The sequence below is a fragment of the Thunnus maccoyii genome, chromosome 20 (genome assembly GCF_910596095.1).
Source record: "Thunnus maccoyii chromosome 20, fThuMac1.1, whole genome shotgun sequence".
Taxonomy (NCBI): domain Eukaryota; kingdom Metazoa; phylum Chordata; class Actinopteri; order Scombriformes; family Scombridae; genus Thunnus; species Thunnus maccoyii.
The window spans coordinates 17,479,957-17,491,390 of NC_056552.1; positions in this window are offsets into that span (position 1 = coordinate 17,479,957).

The window sequence follows — 11,434 nt, forward strand, 5'->3', positions numbered from 1 at the left end:
TGTTGCCATGGTTCCTATTGGAGAGTTTGACACAACATCTGCAGCTTATAGTGCCTCATTACTGATGAAATCACTCCAGTGGAAAGTCAGCTCATATGGGTGTCCTTAGTGGGCTGTGCTGCTCCAGGTCCTCTTAGACAGCTTTCCTAAAGGTTAGTCGTGACAGTCGAGTACAAAAACATCTGTTTAACAACACGCTTCTAACTTAATTGAGCCAATGAAACTCCCTTTCCTCTGTTCTGATGATGTGAACTATTTACTGGGAGGTTGGTTAGCGTCTGTTTGACGTTAGCTCTTGTGGGAAAGTCAGTTTACACTTTATGTAGAGCACACAAAAAAGTTCCAGGCTACAGAGAAAGAAAAAGAGTGAATATGTGAAAAAACGTTTTTATCAGGCATTTGGGAACAGTTAACTAAAAAACCTCCACAGGAATTTACTTAATGTTGGCAACAATAAGAATCATTTTAATGGTAATAATAACTGGGAAGTGGTTGTTTACTCATATGAATGTGCTGAACCTGTCATAAATAAATAAGTAGTTTTCACTGTGTGCTTAGTGATCATTTGTATGCTATGCCACAGAGTGCAGATGTCGTAGTAAATGATGGTCTTCATTAATATATGAGACAATACTGTGACAGGGTCCAACCTGATAGCACTCCAGGCATGAGTCCACTGGCTTTGTTATTGCATTTTTGCGCTGCTGCAGCGGGTTACACCCAGCTCCAGACATTAATAACACCACCCTGCGTCAGGGACACTCACTATTCAAATGTCAGTTTCCAAAAGCAAGACCATCACAGCTCTTTTTTTTCAAATCTGCAGAGGGCATTGAAGTGTAGAGACACACACAGAGAAAAAAGAAGATAAACGCTTATCTAACTTTCCCCCAAAGGCTTTAAAACGCAGATAGTTTTTCAAGTGAGTGTCATCTGTTTTTGCCTCAGTTGCTGTTTCTCTGTTTCTGTGTATGGGACCCAGACTCATGCCAGAGACTTGTGTTTTTTGGCAGACAGGCTGGAATGACGTCGACAGGCGTGGTAATAACAATGAGAACACTATTAAGTCCAGACTACACAGACTCTCAGGCAAAATGTGGAGACGTTACCAAAAAACAAACAAAAAAAACTGCAGGCTCTATCCATAAAATATGAAGTATATGTATTCAAAGCTTTCTGCCCGAGGTGACTTGATTGAAACTTTCACTTGAGCCGAAACAAATGAAACCACATACTATGGTAGTGGAGTTTCCTGTGAGTCGGGCAGTGCGCACAGAGAATCCGAGCAGTACAGTACATAGGAAATGACTCATAGGAGTTGAACTGTTAGCGTGGGTGTGTGCGCTATTAAAACAAGGCGCAGACTCCTCCGGGTGACTCACTCTGATGCTCGCTTTTCCATGCTGAAAACCAGCACGGATTGTTAATCAGATGAACTTTCGGGAATTGTGTAGCCGACAGCGAGCAGCCTTTCACCCGCAGACATCATGGCTTCAAACGCTCTTTGCGCGCTCTGCGGACTTATTATTATAGCGGCTGTGACCAGTTTCCATGGTGTTAGCGCACAAAAAAGTAAGTAAATAAGTTTTTTTCCTCCCTCCCCCCCTCCCCTTCTCCAGATAATTCCATTTTTTAAAAAGAAGCCTTGTGGTTAAATATTTAACTTGAATGGCTGCTTCTATTGATTTTGCATTCCTTAGTTGGATCCGAAGCCAGATGTTTGTTATCTGTGTTTCTTTGGGTATGGTTTACACTATGATGGTCTGGTCTCCCATTAATGGAGGCAGATAGTGGGTCTGCTTACCGAGCCGCTTCCTTTACCAGCTGCATTTCTCACCGGTTCCGCATTCCGATCGCCTTATTTCACCCCATCCATCCGCGCCTCTTGGGGGGAGAAGGACAAGCCACATGGAAGGGTGCACTGTCTGTGTCCAGTTCCCACAAATTCTCAGAGTTTCACATAAAAAAAATAGAGAGCGAAAAGAAGGTGCTTTTGAATCTACAGCCCTCTTAAGTTTTGCTCAGAGGAGAACACCAAACTCAGGTTGCACTAAGAGGATCAAATATTGGATAATTACATGAGTTGGAATCGTCTCCTCAGGCATGAAAAGTGACCAAATGCATTTTTAACGAAGTAAACTCAAAACACGTTTGATCTAGATTCTGCCAGTATGAAGCCATCTCTACATCTGGACATCAGCTGTTGGTCGACCCACCCCCATCCCATTTATGACAAAATGCTGCACCCCCACACCCTAAAACACCCTTTGTCAGGCAAGGTGCTGATACTTGCCAAGGTCTTTTTTTGTCAGGAACATTTAAAGTGGCTCCAGACTTGTTCTTGTTTCCCAAATTTTTACATAAAAACCCATCAAAAACTCCTCACATGCTTCTCACTGTTAAAATATACTGCTGGCTGGTGGAAATGTTTATTCTTCAATTTGTGATGAGGTGTTGGAATAAAACATGAAAAGTCCAGATGAAAACCTCCAGAGTCGTTTTATTCCTTAGTGTGAACATTTTGCTCAAGCTCAGAGATATAGATGAAAAAAAATGCAATCATTTTAATCTGCACTTTAAGTTTGTTATCTGGAAAAAAAGCTCCACTTCTCAGATGTGGTTTGGGTTTGGACAGAGGTCAACCAGCAGTCAAGGTTCAGTTCCTCTCAGTGACTTTTTGAACCCACAAGCGTGAGTCCAGCTGGACCTGGCGGATGATGTAGGGCTGAACTCATCGGGAGAAATGCTTACAAGAGCTGTGACACATTTTTACTGTGACCGCGGCTATAAAATGAGTCAGTCCAGCTCTGCGGGCGGGCTGGCTGTGCGGAGGACTAAGAGTCTCTAAGGGCCTTGAACATGTGGCAGTACAACATAACCGGATAGTTCGATCGTTAGAGGTCAAAATACCTCAAACATGACTATTTGAGCAGGTGCCTTTTGGCTGCAGCTGGTTATTGTGAGTCCTGTTGAAGTGCGACCAGCTAAAGAGCCAGACTTACGGCCTGTTTTACATGTGTGATGATGTGGGATCTGGATCTCATGCTCGTTTATTGTTGCACATAAATAAAGTTAAAGAGACAGATTGCAAAAGAATGGTGACAATCAAAGCTGCAGTGGTTGAGATATCCTGATTTTCAATCTCTAGTATAAATCAACCTTCAAAAACACTAAATCCTACATTTCCCATAATGTGACTTGGTAACATTTTTCATTAGACCCCCCATGTCTTCTTTATCTACACCTCCACTGTGTAATGCGGTCTTTCTGTTCTGCCGAAACAGAGACAACCCTGATGACATCACTACGACATCACCAGATTTATTTTTTTCAAACATTGGAGGTTTCCCTCCAGAGCCACAGAAGACATTATATAACAATTTTCAGAGGCTGGACAGTGCTCCTCTTGACAAATAAGCTGAACTTCAGCTGTAAAATAGCTGGACTGCTCCTTTAACCAATCTTTCAATTAATCTGCAACTATTCTGATGATCAATTAATCATTTAAGTCATTTTTCAATTTAAAAAAATGCCAAACATTACATAGTTTTAGCTTCTCAGTTGTGCTGCTTGTCTTTGTGTCAAGTTTTTGGACTGTTTGTCAGACAAAATAAGCGATTTCATGACATGATACTGGGCTTTAGGGCATTTTTTTACCACATTTTTTCACAATTTTCTGACATTTTACAGACAAAATGATGAATCTAATAAAATGAAGATTATCAGATAATGAAAATTATCATTAGATTCAGTCCTTATTGTAACTGAATGTATAAGCACTGTCAGCTCTGATGTACTTTTAGTTACTTTATGCTTCTACTCTTTGCTTCTATGCTTTGTTTACATTTTTTGAAGTTATTAGTTACTTTTAAGTTACCACCACAATGTCCTCTGTGGTTTTGGATGGAAGAGGTCACAGTAAAAGCATCCAGGATGGATATTCTGCACATCATGGTCCATTTTATTATTTGGAACTGATAGCAGTAGAAACCATCCTGTAAAGTTCATATGAGTGTCAGTCACACAAACTTAATGCACCATTGTGTTGGATTTAAGAAATCACTGAAATTTGACACACAATCATATAGATTAGAAATCTTGTGCATCTCTATTGAATAACTATGTGAGATAATATTCAAGCCAGTTCTGGTTATTTACACTGCACAAAGAATGAGGATCATCATTTTATCAGCCAGACATCTACAGATTATTTCCTTGTTTCATTTATCTGTCGCCCTCTCACGTCTGCTATTGTTTCACTCATCTTGTCAGCGTAGCTGTGTGTGTAAGTTTCAACTCCTTACCTCGATGTCACAATATTTGTAAGAATATTGTTGTCGTAGCCGCCACAGTTTCCTAACACATTCATTTTACAACTTTTGGTTGACGTGAAACCCGCCTCTCTTATAGTTTTGGTATTGCTCTCTGTGATGATAAAAGCAGCAGTTTGAAAACGAACGTTACTCCGTATGATGACTCAATTTAGGCTCCGGGTGGTTCCTTGTTATAATGGTGACTAAAAAAGAATTTCTCATGCAAATACATGTGTGACACTGAGGAGGAAGAATGATTATTATCATTTTATCTATCAAATATCTGCAGACTATTTCCTTGTTACATTATCTGTAAGCCTGTCATGTCTGTTATTGTTTCATTAATCTTATTAGGTTGACTTTGTGCTGTAATATTGTTTTGCAGAGGTTGTTTTTCAGCTTCATGTCACAATATGTTCACTATCTCATGCATGACCTCGGGGTATGAATGTATTCGTGTCTCTTAAGTGAAGCCAGGATGTTAAACCTGCAGAGAAAACCACACGCTATTAAAAAAAAAAAAACAAAACTCAGAGGAACACTGTCTCTACATTCAGCTTGCTATTGGCGGTAACTGTGTCACATCTTCAGGCTTATTCTTCCGTTATCGTCTGGGGAAGTGCACAGCTTTAATTGTTCAGCTGTCTGGCTGCTGTACAAAAAAAAAAAGGAGACGAAGCTTTCTATTGTTGTCCACAGTGGTAGACATTTTCTCTCTACAGCTAAACCGCTGTCTTCTCTTTTCCTCTCACAGACACATTCATTTATTCACTGGAAGTCTCCTACGTATACAGAGGCAAAAACAATTCAACGGAAGCACTCTGTGAAAACACATCCTGCTCTTCACACGCTGCCTGCCCGTTCATGCAACCAAAGTTACTCTGTAATTCTCTCTCAGGCAATTTGTTGCATCAGCAGTGAAACCAAAAGGAATTTCCCAGTTTATTTTTTTATAAGAAGAAGAAAGCCGCAAAGTTCCTCACGTGTGCTCTTCAGGTCTACTCTGTTACACCAGAGGAAGGGCATTTTGGCTGCAAATAAGTACCACTACTTTATGATATATCATATAATATCTCATGAAATGAAGATGAAAAATGTTTTGCAGGGTCTGACTTAGAAAACATGAAATGTTATAATGACTAAGAGTTGATCTCGGATGTTTTTCTGTGTGCAGGTCAGTGTGGCAATTCAGACTTTTGGAACTCAGATTTGGATATTTGTGTGCCGTGTGCATCATGCAAGCAATACCCAAAGACCCCATCATGCAACACATGTAAGAATCAGACAATGATAATGTAAAATTGCTGTCAGTCATCATTCATTCATGCAGTCATATGCTTTCTTTCAGTGTTGTATTTTAAATTTTTATGTGTACTATGATGTATTCTTTAATAGGTAAATCTGTGGAGGACACACCTGACGTGTGGAAACTGGCAGCTATCACCAGTTTCTCGGTGCTGGCTGTCGTGCTGGTTGGTGCCGCGTTGATTATCGGGTTCATGGTGCATCGACGCAAGTCACACAAACGGCCTCTACGTGGTGAGATTCTCTAAACTTGAAAATCTGAGTCATTTTCTTGTAAAAACACAAAATGTTTCAAGGTAAATACAACTGAAAAGAGTGCTCATGTTCCCAAAGTGATACTTATACTAGTGACCAACAGGAAGTGACACATTAAAGTGACCCATCACCCAAGAATGATAATTTCATGTTCTAGTTTCTCACACTGCATCCACTAGAATCCTACAAAAGAAAAGTTTTTCTCTACGCCTTCTTTTACTGCTTTTGTTTTCGACTGTCAACTTCTTGTATCTAAGGTGGCAAAAACATTTGTAAACTCTGTGAAGGCGTGGAACAAAAACCTTATTTTTGTGATACTGAAGGCTAAATCCAAACATCTGGGTTATATAATCATGTAGTCCCTGGTGCAATACTTGGTAAACATGAGCATGCTACTGTTTGTGCAGTTCAATGATGTCATTCTCTTTTTCTAGGAAATCTTTGCAGTTGTGTCACAAACCATCATAGGAAATAACTACTATTGCCTGTTGTTCAGAAACACATTGTTCTTTTAGATTTATAATGACTGTTTCTGTCTTTGTTATGTTACAGAACCAATTGAAGAAACTGCGGGGCCACTTTATCAAGCTTAAACATTTCAGTAGGTATACTTTTCACTGTCACATTTAGGATTAGGTCAACATATTAAGAACAGATATTGACCTTTGAATGAAAATCTGATTGGACAGTCAGTGCTGCTTTCATCTGATGGGACTGATGCAAGATCAGTTTTTTAAGTTAAAGTAATTTTGCAATTTTCATGTCCTGCAAATGTTTTAGAAACTTTTCAGCTGTACAAAAATGACATTTTAGAAGAAAAACACTAAATCCATGTAGTTTTTTATTTAATTGGAATTGATTTGGCAAAAAATCTCTGATTTTAATGTAAACCACTAAATATCAGAACCAACTATCAGATATCAGCAGCTTTTTAAAGCTCATTTGAAGCCTTGAAAAGTCCACATGTAGTGGTAAAACTGTAGTCGTGCTTCTAGTTGTAAATCAAATTTTAACTGTGCCTAGTTTGACATAATGTGAATGTGAAGTAAGGACAACTGAATCAAGTGTCATGGCCTCCACAGCCTCATCTTCCTCTGGAAACAGATGTGACAGAACCAAGAAGTGACTGGTTCAGAGCTGGACGGAGGAACCTCTGGACCATGAACTGTATACTCTGACTGCAGGGTATCTCTTGACCAGAATCGGACCATTTAATTTATTAGACTGTTCAGTGAAGAGATGTGTTCAGTTCTCATGCTCAGTGTAGGTCCAACGGTGACCGCAGGACTAAAGAGAAACTCTCTCACCTCTGTAGGAATAGTAACAACATTATACTAGATTTTCAGATTTTGTGTGCCTTTATACTCCACTTTTAGAGACTTTAATCTGGAAAACACTTGTGGGTTTACAGATGTTGATACTCAGAAATAAGACAAACTACAGTCCTTTATTGTGCTGTTCTCCAGCAGAACTCTGATGAATGTAACACAGCTCCTGCTGCCTGCTGGGCTGCAGTTTGATCCCCTGCTGTTCAGCAGGGTCAGATGGTCCATCCAGTCTATCTTCTGGTCATTTACCACGACAGCCTCTTAAAGATAAGTGAGCAAGACATACTGTCAGGCACATTGAGGCCATTTGAATGTAGCTACTTTTTTAGGTGAAATGTATTCTAGCCTTTGTCCCTGCTAGTACCTCCGTGTATCTGTTCTTTTAAGAGTCTGATACAGTGATTGTTTGAAGCTGTTGTTTATAGGAGCAAACTGTACTCATGCACTGTTACTGGGTCTCCTGAGACCGAAACGGATCCTTCATTGCAGATCCTTACGATGTTGTCTCATTTGTTTTCATGTTACTAAGTTGTAGGAGACATAAGCCGGATTTTTCCTCCATTACAACCCCAGGTTTCATGTGTTATTTTCCCAGTGGTACAATACCACAACACGGGAATATCAGTGCTTGTAGGACAGGATGTTCGAAACACTAGACATACAATCCCAAACTGCTACCATGTGGGAATGCTGCGAGGAATGTACTGTAGCAACGAAAATGACACCTACAGTGTTTTTAGGTGGAGCTACACAATCACAACGCTTACTAACTCTGACCTGTCCAGTCATTTCACAGAAAAGACTCGTCATGTCTGGACGTCTGTTTTCAGTTTTGTGGAAATTGTGAAAAGCGGTGACGAACAGGGTCGTTGCTTTCCACTTTTTTTTTTTAATAGTTCAAAATGTTTGTTTTTTTATCCTCAAACTATCATGCAGTCCATGGTTATTGAGAATGTTTGAGATATGATGACAATGTTTCAGGTCAGGTTTTGGATCTGTCTGCTTGTGGGTGAACTGCTTGCCCTCTGGTAGCAAAATTGGAAAATTACTTTAAAGGTGCAGTGTGTAGAATTTAGTGGCATCTAGCAGAACTGACTTGGCAGAAATGGAATATAATATTTATATGTATATTTTAATTATAGTGTATAATCACCTGAAAATAAGAGTTGTTGTGTTTTCATTATGTTAGAATGAGCCCTCTATATCTACATAGGGAATGGGTCCTCTTCTAAAGAGGCTGCCATGTTTCTACAGTAGCCCAGAATGGACAAACCAAACACTGGCTCTTTGTGTTATTAGGTTCTCCTACACGCTTGGAAGAGGGGGGAGCCGCTAAATCCTACACACTGCACCTTTAAACTACAGATACTTGTGTTTTTTTGTTTTTTTTTGAAGATATTTCTATTATTTATTTTTAAGTATCTTGCGATGTCGTGTGAGGTACAAGCACATTTTTAAAGGGACTCCAGTGAAGATTTTTGTTAAACTTCCGCCAGGCCAGCCAACGATGTTACTGAGCTATAACTAACATTTTCTGCTATTTTCTTTGCTTTCTATTTCTAATTGTATATACTGTACATGCACTGGCTTCTTTTACTTAATGCAATCTTATAAACTGCTTTGTGTACCAAATGTATTTTCACAATAAAACTGACAACTTCCAGTAACAATGTAAGTCTCATTGATCCGCAAAGATGACTCCATTTTCCATCTAATTGAAGCAGTAACTAAAGTTCTTAAAGGATAGGTTCACAGTTTTTCAAGTCTGTCTTAAAACAACAATCAAGTGCCATTGTGAAGATTGAATCAGGTTTTGCTTGCTGTAATTATTTCTCCTGTTCATACTGACCATTAAGATCTCCAAATGGGCTTACATAGTAAGTGATCCACAGTCCACAGTCCTCATTTTGAGCAAAAATGTATTTAAAGGCCCAATATGTGACTTACGCATCAAGATGTCTAAAAATGACTAGACCTATGTTATATATTTTGTTGAGTTAAGTACTTACATTATACTACGTCTCCAACAATGTTCAAATCCAGAGAAATCTGTAACTTTAATCAAGGTAACAGTCAGTTTCATTTGGTCGTCTGTCAGATGTCATATCTCTCCTTTGCGCATACGTCAGTGTTCTGGTTGTCCGCCACAAAACTGTCATAAATTCTTTTATCCACTTTTAAGCCACATTTTTACAATACACTTTTTAGATCTTGGTTATTTTAAACTATATCTTTTAAACGGATGAATGATTTTAGTCATCGGATGTTTGGATTTAAGTGATCAGAGAAACAAGCTGAGCAAATGTTAGCGGCAGCTCGGCTCGCAGTCCCTCCAGTTGTCCTGCGTCCGCCAAACAGCGTCAGAAAAACACTGAATTTAAACATTCAGTGTTTTTACCAGTTTTAATCACAGGGTCAGTTTGTTTTAGAGAGGAGGAGACCTCTGCGGATAATTTGGCTCCCAGTAAAAACATCCTGAACGATGAACACTGAAGTAATCCTAACCAGGAGAAGCTGGTTTTTTAACAATGAAGACAACAACTCCCATGATCCCACACTCTTTTGTTATTGTTTTGATTGGGAGACCCCTAGTGGCAGAAAATTACAAATTGTGCGTTTAAAGTTCATAGATATACTGTATATCATAGTCATTATCACTTAGAAGAATGTGGACAAGAAACAAACACATTGTATTTTCCAAGTCTTTTAATTTCAACTAGTTGAATTTTTAATAATTTGCTTATATCCTAAACTAAGTTCTAACAAAGAAGTAAAAATCTACGCTTCATAGTGACAAAATAGTTATATAAATATGAATTAAATACTGAGCAGACATTTTTGAGCACTGAAAATCCAATAAATGGGAACATGTGGTATATGGTTTTTATTACACAATAGCTAATCTAGCAGTTTTCTCCTGCAGAGGAAAATCTTTCCATAAATGTTACAGAACCGATATTTCATTCTAATATTTACAGAGCTCTGAGATTAACACACGCCACGAATACCAGGCTGTGATTGTGATCAATGACAGAGGAGTGAACGTGTTAAGTGCCGCAGGGGATGAGAATGTGAACATTAAAAAAAAAGAAGGAAAAAAAAGTTAGTTTACAGTTTGAACTGAAATGTGCATGGAGGCTACCAATGGCATAAGAAAATATGTTACAGTCAGATTATCTAAATCATTACAATTCATACAAATAAGATTTTAAATAACGTAAGAAAAATGGCAGATGTCAAGGTGTGCAGGTGTCTCGTGAAGACTTTTTCAAGGCTACTGTCAAGTTAACTGAATCTGATGAAGACAAAACACACGAGATGGACTCAGTTCATGCACTGAAACAAGACTTTCAGCATATTGCTTAAATATTACGACCCGCAAACTAGCTGAGGTGAACTATCGAGCAGCCGACTCGCTGATTGCGAGCTGATCGACCCACCAACGAACGACAAACAGGTTGGCTGCATTATTATAAATTTCCTGTCCTCCTTAACTTAGGCTACAAGTGTTTCAACTACACATGTGCAAATATAACTCTGAAAACGGCAGAGAAACAATCATGTCATGGTGAAAACTAGCAAACGACAAAGTAAAATCTTGAAATTGATGCTTCATCCATTGTCACTCTATTTGTCTTACAACTGATAACTGAGTCTGTATAATTACAGTGTATTCTCTACAATTAAGCTGCATGAGGCATTTAAGTAGCAGTTGCTAGGTAGGCAGAGCTTTCCATGAGGTATTTCATACTTCTGACCAGTGCCAAACATACTCATACATGAAATGTGATGTATAAGGCATAAACAAAATCTAATTTTAGATTGTTTAAAAGCAAAGGCCTTGTGTTCACTTTTGCTAGATTTCTTTAAATGTGAAAAGAAACCAGTTAAGGAACAACAGGCACAAGAAACAACTTGGCAATAAAAATTAAAAAAAAAAAAACAAACAAACAAAAAAAAAAAAAACAGAGAATCAATAATTGCACATTTTTCACAAAACATAAGTGGTTCATGTATTCAGACAGGAAAGATAAAAGTGGTTCGTCCTTGTAGATCCATAAAGCTCTGGTTTGTTTGTAGTAATACTTGTGCTTCGTAGAAATGAGGCCACATATATGTTTGACTTATATACAGTATCTGTGAGGAGAAAAAAAATCCAGGGAGATAGAAACAAAAAGGAACCACTTTCACTTTACTGTCACTTTTGTTTCCTCTAAAATGTCTTAACTGATT